This window comes from Arachis ipaensis, chromosome B6 (genome assembly GCF_059453495.1).
Source record: "Arachis ipaensis isolate K30076 ecotype BB chromosome B6, ASM5945349v1, whole genome shotgun sequence".
Taxonomy (NCBI): Eukaryota; Viridiplantae; Streptophyta; class Magnoliopsida; order Fabales; family Fabaceae; genus Arachis; species Arachis ipaensis.
In genome coordinates this window covers 65346737-65358988 of record NC_142441.1, presented here as the reverse complement: position 1 = coordinate 65358988, position 12252 = coordinate 65346737, and the positions used below count along the sequence as shown (strand labels likewise).

At 39.9% G+C, this 12252-nt stretch overlaps 1 non-coding gene and 2 pseudogenes across 1 annotated transcript; 1 reads left to right on the top strand and 2 right to left on the bottom strand.

The window, feature by feature from the left end:
• Positions 1-4893: 4893 nt before the first annotated feature.
• On the top strand, positions 4894-5001 carry LOC148556331 (small nucleolar RNA R71). The gene has a single exon (XR_015888186.1). It is a non-coding gene; the product is annotated as a small nucleolar RNA R71 (small nucleolar RNA).
• Positions 5002-9377: 4376 nt separating this feature from the next.
• LOC148556330 (5S ribosomal RNA) lies at positions 9378-9496 on the bottom strand (annotated as a pseudogene).
• A 198-nt stretch (positions 9497-9694) lies between these two features.
• On the bottom strand, positions 9695-9812 carry LOC148556329 (5S ribosomal RNA; annotated as a pseudogene).
• Between the last annotated feature and the right edge of the window lie 2440 nt (positions 9813-12252).

The window sequence follows — 12252 nt, the reverse complement described above, 5'->3', positions numbered from 1 at the left end:
TACGCCACGAAGATTCCTGTTAGGAGATCTAAGAGATATTCATTCTAGCTTAATTCATGTAGAACAGAAGTGTTTGTCAGGCACGCGTTCATAGGGGAGATGGTGATGAGCGTCACACATAATCATCACCTTCATCACGTTCTTGGGTGCGAATGGATATCTTAGAAGCGAAATAAGATGAATTGAATAGAAAACAGTAGTACTTGCATTAATCTTTGAGGAACAGCAGAGCTCCACACCTTAATCTATTGAGTGTAGAAACTCTACCGTTGAAAATACATAAGTGAAAGGTCCAGGCATGGCCGAGATGGCCAGCACCCAAAATGTGATCAAAGGATCCTAAGGTGATCAAAAGATCCAAAGATGCCTAATACACTAGTAAGAGGTCCTATTTATAATAAACTAGCTACTAGGGTTTACATGAGTAAGTATTTGATGTATAAATCCACTTCCGGGGCCCACTTGGTGTGTGTTTGGGCTGAGCTTAAGTGTTTCACGTGCAGAGGCCAATTGTGGAGTTGAACGCCAGTTTTTGTGCCAGTTTGGGTGTTCAACTCTGGTTTTGGATCCTTTTCTGGCGCTGGACGCCAGATTTGGGCAGAAGGCTGGCGTTGAACGCCAGTTTACGTCGTCTATTCTTGGCGAAAGTATGGACTATTATATATTGCTGGAAATCCCTGGATGTCTACTTTCCAACACAATTGAAAGCACGCCATTTCGATTTCTGTAGCTCCCGAAAATCCACTTTGAGTGCAGGGAGGTCAGAATCCAACAGCATCAGCAGTCCTTTTTCAACCTCTGAATCTGATTTCTGCTCAAGTCCCTCAATTTTAGCCAGAAAATATCTGAAATCACAGAAAAACAAACTCATAGTAAAGTTCAGAAATGTGAATTTAACACAAAATCTATTAAAAACATCCCTAAAAGTAACCAGATTCTACTAAAAACATACTAAAAACAATGTCAAAAAGCGTATAAATTATCCGCTCATCACAACACCAAACTTAAATTGTTGCTTGTCCCCAAGCAACTGAAAATCAAAATAGGATAAAAAGAATAGAATATACTATAAATTCCAAACTATCAATGAAACAGAGTTTCAATCATATGAGCGGGACTTATAGCTTTTTGCCTCTTGAATAGTTTTGGCATCTCACTTTATCCATTTGAAGTTTAGAATGATTGGCATCTATAGGAACTCAGAGTTCAGATAGTGTTATTGATTCTCCTAGTTCAGTATGATGATTCTTGAACACAGCTATTTTATGAGTCTTGGCCGTGGCCCTAAGCACTTTGTTTTTCAGTATTACCACCGGATACATAAATGCCACAGACACATAATTGGGTGAACCCTTTCAGATTGTGACTCAGCTTTGCTAAAGTCCCCAATTAGAGGTGTCCAGGGTTCTTAAGCACACTCTTTTTTTTGCTTTGGACCTTGACTTTAACCGCTCAGTCTCAAGTTTTCACTTGACACCTACACGCCACAAGCACATGGTTAGGGACAGCTTGGTTTAGCCGCTTAGACCAGGATTTTATTCCTTTAGGCCCTCCTATCCACTGATGCTCAAAGCCTTGGGATCCTTTTTATTTCCCTTGCCTTTTGGTTTTAAGGGTTATTGGCTTTTTGCTCTTGCCTCTTGGTTTTAAGAGCTTTGGCTTTTTCTGCTTGCTTTTTCTTTTCAATCTATATTTTTTTTTCGCCTATTTTTTTTTTCTGCAAGCTTTGTTCTTTGCTGCTTTTTCTTGCTTCAAGAATCATTTTTATGATTTTTCAGATTATCAAATAACATGTCTCCTAGTCATCATTCTTTCAAGAGCCAACATATTTAACATTCTTAAACAACAACTTCAAAAGACATATGCACTATTCAAGCATACATTCAGAAAACAAGAAGCATTATCACCACATCAATATAATTAAACTAAGTTCAAGGAAAAATTCGAGACTCATGTACTTCTTGTTCTTTTAAATTAAAACAGTTTTTATTTTAAGAGAGGTGATGGATTCATAGGACATTTATAACTTTAAGACATAGTTACTAACTACTAATGATCATGTAATGAAGACACAAACACAGATAAGCACATAACATAGAAAACGAAAAACAGAAGAAATAAGAACAAGGAATGAATCCACCTTAGTAATGGTGGCGTTTCCTTCTTGAGGAACTAATGATGTCCTCGAGCTCTTCTATGTCTCTTCCTTGTCTTTGTTGCTCCTCCTTCATTGCTTTTAGATCTTCTCTGATTTCATGAAGGATGATGGAGTGCTCTTGATGTTCCACCCTTAGTTGCTTCCAATAATTGTGTGGAAGAAAATGTATCCCCTGAGGTATCTCAGGGATCTCTTGATTTGCAGTCAAATGTTCTACCACTGAGCTATAGACCCTTGACGGAAGCTTTTGTCTTCCCTTTCCTCTTTCTAGAGGTTTCTCTGGCCTTAGGTGCCATCAATGGTTATGGAAAAAACAAAAAAGCTATGCTTTTACCACACCAAACTTAGAATGTTGCTCGCCCTCGAGCAAAAGAAGAAAGAATAGAAGAAGAAGAGGATATGGAGGAGATGGATGGCTGTGTGTATTCGGCCATATGGGTGGGATTGGGTGGGGAAGAGATGTTGAATTTTTGAAGGTAAGTGGGTGTATGGGTGTGAGTGGTAAATGGAAGACAGAAGGGATGAGTGTTTATTGGGAATAGAGGATGATTGAGAAGAGAGAAGAGAGTGAGTGAAGGTAGGCGGGGATCCTGTGGGGTCCACAGATCTTGGGGTGTCAAGGCATTTACATCCCTGCACCAATTTAGGCATGCAAAATGCCCTTGCACACAACTCTGGGCGTTCAGCGCCAGGTTGGTGCCCATTTTGGGCGTTCAACGCCCCTTTGCTGCCATTTCTGGCGTTGAACGCCAGAACCATGCTTGTTCTGGGCGTTCAGCGCCAGGATGCTCCCATTCTGGGCGTTCAGCGCCAGAACTATGCTCTGTTCTGGCGTTTGAACGCCAGACAGATGCTCCTCCAGGGTGTGATTTTTCTTCTGCTGTTTTTGATTCCGTTTTTGATTTTTTTGTTTATTTTGTGACTCCACATGATCATGAACCTAAGAAAACATGAAAAACAATAAAAATAAGAATTAGATAAACATTGGGTTGCCTCCCAACAAGCGCTTCTTTAATGTCAATAGCTTGACAGTGGGCTCTCATGGAGCCTCACAGATGTGCAGAGCTTTGTTGAGACTCTTCAACACCAAACTTAGAGTTTGGATATGGGAGTTCAACACCAAACTTAGAGTTTGGTTGTGGCCTCCCAACACCAAACTTAGAGTTTAACTGTGGGGGCTCTGGTTGACTCTGCTTGGAGAGAAGCTTTTTCTGCTTCCTCTCCATGGTTGCAGAGGGAGATCCTTGAGTTTTAAACACAAGGAAGTTCTCATTCCATTGAAGGAATATTTCACCTCTGTCAACATCAATCACAGCTCTTGCTGTGGCCAGGAAAGGTCTTCCTAGGATGATGGATTCATCCTCTTCCTTTCCAGTATCCAGGACTATGAAATCAGCAGAGATGTAAAGGCCTTCAACATTTACTAACACGTCCTCTACTTGTCCATAAGCCTGTTTTCTAGAGCTGTCTGCCATCTCTAATGAGATTTTAGCAGCTTGCACCCCATAGATTCCCAGTTTCTCTATTACAGAGAGGGGCATGAGGTTTATTCCTGAACCAAGGTCACACAGAGCCTTAAGGATCATGGTGCCTATGGTACAGGGTATTATGAACTTTCCAGGATCCTGTCTCTTCTGAGGCAATGTCAGTTGATCCAGATCACTTAGTTCATTGATGAACAAGGGAGGTTCAACTTCCCAAGCATCAATGCCAAACAATTTGGCATTCAGCTTCATGATTGCACCAAGAAACTTGGCAGTTTGCTCTTCAGTGACATCCTCATTCTCTTCAGAAGAGGAATACTCATCAGAGCTCATGAAGGGCATAAGGAGGTTCAATGGAATCTCTATGGTCTCTAGATGAGCCTCAGAGTCCTTTGGTTCCTCAGAGGGAAGCTCCTTATTGATCACTGGACGTCCCAGGAGGTCCTCCTCCTTGGGATTCACGTCCTCTCCTCTCCTCACAGGTTCGGCCATGGCGCTTATGTCAATGGCCTTGCACTCTCCTTTTGGGTTCTCTTCTGTATTGCTTGGGAGAGTACTAGGAGGGATTTCAGTGATCCTTTTACTCAGCTGGCCCACTTGTGCTTCCAGATCTCTAATGGAAGACCTTGTTTCATTCATGAAACTTACAGTGGCCTTAGATAGATCAGAGACTAGATTTGCTAAATTAGAAGCATTTTGTTCAGAGTTCTCTGTCTGTTGCTGAGTTGATGATGGAAAAGGCTTGCTATTGCTAAACCTGTTTCTTCCACCATTATTAAAGCCTTGTTGGGGCTTTTGATCCTTCCATGAGAAATTTGGATGATTTCTCCATGTTGAGTTATAGGTGTTTCCATAAGGTTCACCTAAGTAATTTACCTCTGCTATTGCAGGGTTCTCAGGATCATAGGCTTCTTCTTCAGAAGATGCCTCTTGAGTACTGTTGGATGCAGCTTGCATTCCATGCAGACTCTGAGAGATCATATTGACTTGCTGAGTCAATATTTTATTCTGAGCCAATATGGCATTCAGAGTATCAACTTCAAGAACTCCCTTCTTCATAGGCGTCCCATTATTCACAGGATTTCTTTCAGAAGTGTACATGAACTGGTTATTAGCAACCATGTCAATGAGTTCTTGAGCTTCTGCAGGCATTTTCTTTAGGTGAATGGATCCACCTGCAGAAGTGTCCAGTGACATCTTTGATAGCTCAGATAAACCATCATAGAATATATCCAGGATGGTCCATTCTGAAAGCATGTCAGAAGGACACTTTTTGGTCAACTGTTTGTATCTTTCCCAAGCTTCATAGAGAGATTCACCTTCTTTCTGTCTGAAGGTTTGAACATCAGCTCTAAGCTTGCTCAGCTTTTGAGGAGGAAAGTACTTGGCTAAGAAAGCCGTGACCAGCTTATCCCAAGAGTTCAGGCTGTCTTTAGGTTGAGAATCCAACCATAATCTAGCTCTGTCTCTTACAGCAAAAGGGAAAAGCATGAGCCTGTAGACTTCAGGATCTACTCCATTAGTCTTAACAGTATCACATGTCTGCAAGAATTCAGTTAAGAACTGAAAAGGATCTTCAGATGAAAGTCCATGAAACTTGCAGTTCTGCTGCATCAGAGAAACTAATTGAGGTTTCAGCTCAAAGTTGTTTGCTCCAATGGCAGGAATGGAGATGCTTCTTCCATGTAAATTGGAATTAGGTGCAGTAAAGTCACCAAGCATCTTTCTTACATTATCATTATTTTCGGCTGCCATCTCCTCTGCCTGTTTGAAAATTTCTGAAAGGTTATCTCTGGATTGTTGTATTTTAGCTTCTCTTAATTTTCTCTTCAGAGTCCTTTCAGGTTCTGGATCTGCTTCCACAAGAATGTTCTTGTCCTTGCTCCTGCTCATATGACAAAGAAGAAGGCACAGAAAAATAATAATAATAATAATAGAGATCCTTTATACCACAGTATAGGGATCCCTTTGTGAGTGGAAGAAAAGAGGGGGAGACAAAGAATGTGATGTAAAGGAAGAAACACATCTGTGAGGATGGAAGAGAGGTGAGATGAGATGTTAGGATATGAATGAACAAATAGAATAGGATGGGGGAGGGATAATTTTCGAAAATTATTTTGAAAAAGAGTTAGTGATTTTTGAAAAATGGTTTTAAAAAAAAATGTTAGAAATTTTCGAAAAATTTTTAAAATTTAAAAATAAAAATAATTAGTTAATAAAAAAGAAATTTTTGAAAAAGAGGGGAGATATTTTCGAAAATTAGAGATAGAGAGAGTTAGTTAGGTAGTTTTGAAAAAGTTAAGAAACAAACAAAAACTTAGTTAGTTAGTTGAAACGATTTTTGAAAAGATAAGAAGTTAGGAAGTTGGAAAAGATATTTTGAAAAGATATTTTTGAAAAAGATAAGAAGATATTTTTGAAAAGATATGATTGAAATTAGTTTTTGAAAAAGATTTGATTTTTAAAATCACAATTAATGACTTGATTCACAAGAAATCACAAGATATGATTCTAGAACTTAAAGTTTGAATCTTTCTTAACAAGTAAGTAACAAACTTGAAATTTTTGAATCAAAACATTAATTGATTAGTTATTTTCGAAAATTTTATATAAAAATAAGAAAAAGATTTTTGAAAAAGATTTTTGGAATTTTCGAAAATAACTAAGAAATTTGAAAAAGATTTGATTTTTGAAAAAGATTTTGAAAAAGATAAGATTTTCAAATTGAAAATTTGATTTGACTCATAAGAAACAACTTTGATTTTTAAAAATTTTTGAAAAAGTCAACTCAATTTTCGAATTTGATGAGAGAAAAAGGGGAAGATATTTTTTTTTGATTTTTTGAATTTTTATGAAAACATGAAAATTATGCAATGCATGAAATTTTTAGATCAAAACATGAATGTATGCAAGAATGCCATGAATGTCAAGATGAACACCAAGAACACTTTGAATGTCAAGATGAACATCATAGACACAATTTTGAAAAATTTTTTTAATGCAAAGAAAACATGCAAGACACCAAACTTAGAATTCTTTAATGCTTACGCACTAAGGATTCAAGAATGCTTATGAAAAACAAGAAAAGACACAAAACATGAAATCATCAAGATCAAACAAGAAGACTTACCAAGAACAACTTGAAGATCATGAAGAACACTATGAATGCATGATATTTTCGAAAAATGCAAGATGCATATGCAAGTGACACCAAACTTATGATATGACTCAAGACTCAAACAAGAAACACAAAAATATTTTTGATTTTTATGATTTTCTAATAATTTTTTTTTTGGATTTTTATTTTATATTTTTCGAAAAATTATTTAGAAAAAGGAAAAATAAGGATTCCAAAATTTTTAATATGAATTCCAGGAATCTTGCCATGTTAGTCTTAAAGCTCCAATCAAAGGGTCTGGCATGGCTTAACAGCCAGCCAAGCTTTAGCATATAATTACATGGGCTGGAGTGATTAGTTGAATACCAATCCCAAAGTAGTTTGGGTATGGCTTTACAGCCAGATAAGAATCAACATATTTCATGAAACACTAGAATTCATTCTTAAAAATTTTGAAGCCATAGAATAATTTATTTTTGAAAACATTTTTTTTTTTTGAAAACTTTTTTTTTTTTTCGAAAACAAGTGAGGAATTTTTGAAAGGTTTTTGAAAAATTTTTTTTGAAAAGAAAACAAAAAGAAAATTACCTAATCTGAGCAACAAGATGAACCGTTAGTTGTCCAAACTCGAACAATCCCCGGCAACGGCGCCAAAAACTTGGTGCACGAAATTGTGATCTCCAGGCTCGAACAAATCCTGGTAATGGCTCCAAAGCTTGGTGCTCTGATCTTAATTCATAATTGTCACAACTTCGATACAACTAACCAGCAAGTGCACTTGGTCGTCCAAGTAATACCTTACGTGAGTAAGGGTCGAATCCCACGGAGATTGTTGGTATGAAGCAAGCTATGGTCACCTTGTAAATCTCAGTCAGGCAGATATAAAGTGATAATGGTGTTTTTGAATATTATATAATAAAATAGGGATAGAGATACTTATGTAAATCATTGGTAGGAATTTCAGATAAGCGAATGGAGATGCTTTTTGTTCCTCTGAACCTCTACTTTCCTGCTATCTTCATCCAATCAGTCTTACTCCTTTCCATGGCTGGCTGTATGCAAGGGCATCACCGTTGTCAGTGGCTACATCCCCTCCTCTCAGTGAATAATATGCTCACGCACCCTGTCACGGCACGGCTATTCATCTGTCGGTTCTCGATCATGCTGGAATAGGATTCACCCTCCTTTTGCGTCTGTCACTAACGCCCAACAATCGCGAGTTTGAAGCTCGTCACAGTCATTCAATCATTGAATCCTATTCAGAATACCACAGACAAGGTTTAGACCTTCCGGATTCTCTTGAATGCCGCCATCATTCTAGCTTACGCCACGAAGATTCCTGTTAGGAGATCTAAGAGATATTCATTCTAGCTTAATTCATGTAGAACAGAAGTGTTTGTCAGGCACGCGTTCATAGGGGAGATGGTGATGAGCGTCACACATAATCATCACCTTCATCACGTTCTTGGGTGCGAATGGATATCTTAGAAGCGAAATAAGATGAATTGAATAGAAAACAGTAGTACTTGCATTAATCTTTGAGGAACAGCAGAGCTCCACACCTTAATCTATGGAGTGTAGAAACTCTACCGTTGAAAATACATAAGTGAAAGGTCCAGGCATGGCCGAGATGGCCAGCCCCCAAAATGTGATCAAAGGATCATAAGGTGATCAAAAGATCCAAAGATGCCTAATACACTAGTAAGAGGTCCTATTTATAATAAACTAGCTACTAGGGTTTACATGAGTAAGTATTTGATGTATAAATCCACTTCCGGGGCCCACTTGGTGTGTGTTTGGGCTGAGCTTAAGTGTTGCACGTGCAGAGGCCAATTGTGGAGTTGAACGCCAGTTTTTGTGCCAGTTTGGGCGTTCAACTCTGGTTTTGGATCCTTTTCTGGCGCTGGACGCCAGATTTGGGCAGAAGGCTGGCGTTGAACGCCAGTTTACGTCGTCTATTCTTGGCGAAAGTATGGACTATTATATATTGCTGGAAATCCCTGGATGTCTACTTTCCAACGAAATTGGAAGTGTGCCATTTCGAGTTCTGTAGCTCCAGAAAATCCACTTTGAGTGCAGGGAGGTCAGAATCCAACAGCATCAGCAGTCCTTTTTCAACCTCTGAATCTGATTTCTGCTCAAGTCCCTCAATTTCAGCCAGAAAATACCTGAAATCACAGAAAAACACACAAACTCATATTAAAGTCCAGAAATGTAAATTTAACACAAAATCTATTAAAAACATCCCTAAAAGTAACCAGATTCTACTAAAAACATACTAAAAACAATGTCAAAAAGCGTATAAATTATCCGCTCATCAGACATTCTAGGAGATAACCCATCCTAGTACTACTCTCACCCAAGCACGCTTAACTGCGGAGTTCTGATGGGATCCGGTGCATTAGTGCTGGAATGATCGCACCTATTAAAGTATGCGCACACAATTATCATAAGCATGTCTCGCAGCGTAGGGTAAGTCAAGCTGCGAAGCCCTGTGGGCCCGTGCGAGCTTGTCGAAAATCAGGTCATTGAGGCTCGCTTTAGCTAAAATATTCAAGGTAGCGTCGTTTAAAAAACGAGGGTAAGCACGACGTAAAAAAAAAAAAAGAAAAAAAAAACAGTGTATCACGAGGACTTCCCAGGAGGTCACCCATCCTAGTACTACTTTCGCCCAAGCACGCTTAACTGCAGAGTTCTAATGGGATCCGGTGCATTAGTGCTGGTATGATCACACCTATTAAAGTATTCGCACACAATTATCATAAGCATGTCTCGCGACGTAGGGTAAGTCGAGCTGCGAAGCCCTGCGAGGCCCGTGCGAGCTTGCAGAAAATCAGGTCATTGAAGCTTGCTTTAGCTAAACTATTCAAGATAGCGTCGTTTAAAGAACGAGGGTAAGCACGACGTAAAAAAAAGAAAAAAAAAAAGAAAAAAGAGGTGCAACACGAGGACATCCCAGGAGGTCACCCGTCCTAGTACTACTCTCGCCCAAGCACGCTTAACTGCGGAGTTCTGATGGGATCCGGTGCATTAGTGTGGTATGATCGCACCTATTAAAGTATACGCACACAATTATCATAATCATGTTTTGCGACGTAGGGTAAGTTGAGCTGCGAAACCCTACGGGGCCCGTGCGAGCTTGTCGAAAATCAGGTCATTGAGGCTCGCTTTAGCTAAACAATTCAAGATAGTGTCGTTTAAAGAACGAGGGTAAGCACGACGTAAAAAAAAAGACGTGCAACACGAGGACTTCCCAGGAGGACACCTGTTCCGAGGGTTACCTGAAACTGTAGGTCGATCTCGGACGAGATCTTCTGTACTGGTCGGAGATGACGTGTCCGGCTGGCTGGTGGCGGCCGGAGCTGTTGTGTCCGACTTGTTGGACTAGTTGCACTTCTGATCCTTTGCCACCGGAGGGTGGGGGGTACCTACAAGAGACTCCGATGCTTAAGTTAGCATGGGTATTAAACAGGTTTTATGTAGAATCAGAGTCTGAGTTATACTTGGGTGCTCCAGTGTATTTATAGTGTTGAGATGTGACCTTCGTTGGGTAAGATAAGTTAGTTATCTTATCTTATCTTTATCTTTAGAGTTGAGGTCAGCGTATCTTTATTGGAACCGCCCTTATCTCTATAGCCTTAGGCCGCCTTAGGATTTGGGTCGTGTTCCTCTATTTGGGCCTTTTACTGGGCTCTCTTGTTGATTTGGCCGAGCTCTTTGAGACGAGGTCGGATAGTCTGTCCTGAAGAGGTTGGTCGCTTTACCTCGAATCATCCCAGGTCGGACAGCTCGACCTAGGGTATGAACAGTGCCCCTGCTTGAGCTCGATCTTCTCTTTGAGGTCGAGTCCTGGACTTCGATCCTTCTTAAAGTCGAACTCAAGCATTTGTCGATTCCTTTCTTTGTAGGGTCTTTTTTGAATGTAGAACGTTTCCCTCTAGAAGCGCGCGCTTTTGTATTAGCGCTTTTTTGGGAATGCAAGCAGTTTTAATATCTGCATTTAATTGATATTAATTTTGCCCTTCATTCTCTCTTGGCTTTTTGAATTTCGCGATCAAAAACGGTTTCTTTTCTTCATTTTTTCTTCCTAACTTCTCCCTTTACTCTCTCGTTTTCCGTTTCTCTCATCTGCTCTCTGTCTTTCGCTTGCGCTTCTGCTTTCTTGTGTTTGCGGCATCATTCGGCATTTTTCTGGGCAGCCTCTATCCCTGTGCTTCCACTTTTTCTCGAAGCTTCTTTCGTCTCCAGGTTAGTCCCATTTCATATTTTCCTCATTGTTTTTGACTTTGCGATGGAGTTTTTGATCTTCTTTTTGGAGAAAGTTTGGATCTTTCTGTTTTTATCATGCTTGACTTTGTTGCATGCTTTGGGATTTCTTCATTTTCTGCATGATTGCCTTTGCTTAATGCTTTTTAGGGTTTTTCGCATGCTATCGCCTTTCCTGTTTTGTGCTTTCGATGGTGGTTTTCGCCTAATTCTGAGAAAGGTTGTGCCTTTGGTGATTTTCTGTTTGGCATTGTTGACGTTTGACAGTGCTTTCGCTGGTAGACTGTAGAAAGATAGTTACTTTGATGACTTTGCATTTTTTTAACTTGATGGACGAAATGCTTACTGCTTTGGGTCTTCTTTCCTTGTTTTGAGAGATACTGGGGTGTAGGTTTTTCCTAGGAATCTTGCTTTGTTATTGCCTCCAAAGGATGCCCCAGGACTTTTGGCTTGAGTCTTGAGGTTTTCCTTTTGTTTATCCGCCCGTCGAGATGTTTTGACCCGTGCCCGAGATGGTTTTGAGTAATCCGCTCTTCTTTTCTTTTGTAGGATCTTAGTTGACCTCATGTCTTCCCGAAATAACGTCGTAGCGACGCCTTCCCAGGTCCCTACGGGTATGGCCGATTGGGTGGACTCCATGGTTCTCATGTGTGTCTCACTGGTTGACTCTGAGTTTTGTTCTCAGCTTAGCCAGTTTCACAGTGTCTGTAGTAACTCTGGTGAAGAGAAGAATTATGAGCTTGTTCCTCCTTCCTCTGATGAGAGAGTCTGTTTCTCAACTCGAGTTGTTGACAATCGCCCTTTCTTTTATGCTTATGATTTTTTCTTTGGTCAACTCGGGGTTACTCTTCCCTTTACTCCATTTGAAATCGACTTGTTATGGTCTTGTAATGTTGCCCCTTCTCAACTTCACCCCAACTCCTGGGGTTTTATTAAAATCTTCCAATTATTGTGTGGTAGTTTTGGTATTCCAGCTTCCCAATCTCTCTTTTTCTACTTGTTTGTCTTGACTAAGCCTGGTGTGGTGAAAAAGAAGTCAGCTTGGGTCTCCTTCCGTTCTACCCAAGGAAAGAAAGTTTTCTCCATGTTTGACGAATCATTTCGGGATTTTAAAAACTATTTTTTCAAGGTCCGAGCTGTTAAAGGATCTTGGCCCTTTTTCTTGGATGAAAATGATGAGCCCGCCTTTCCCCTAGAGTGGCAGAATGATGTTAGGGTCTCCAGGT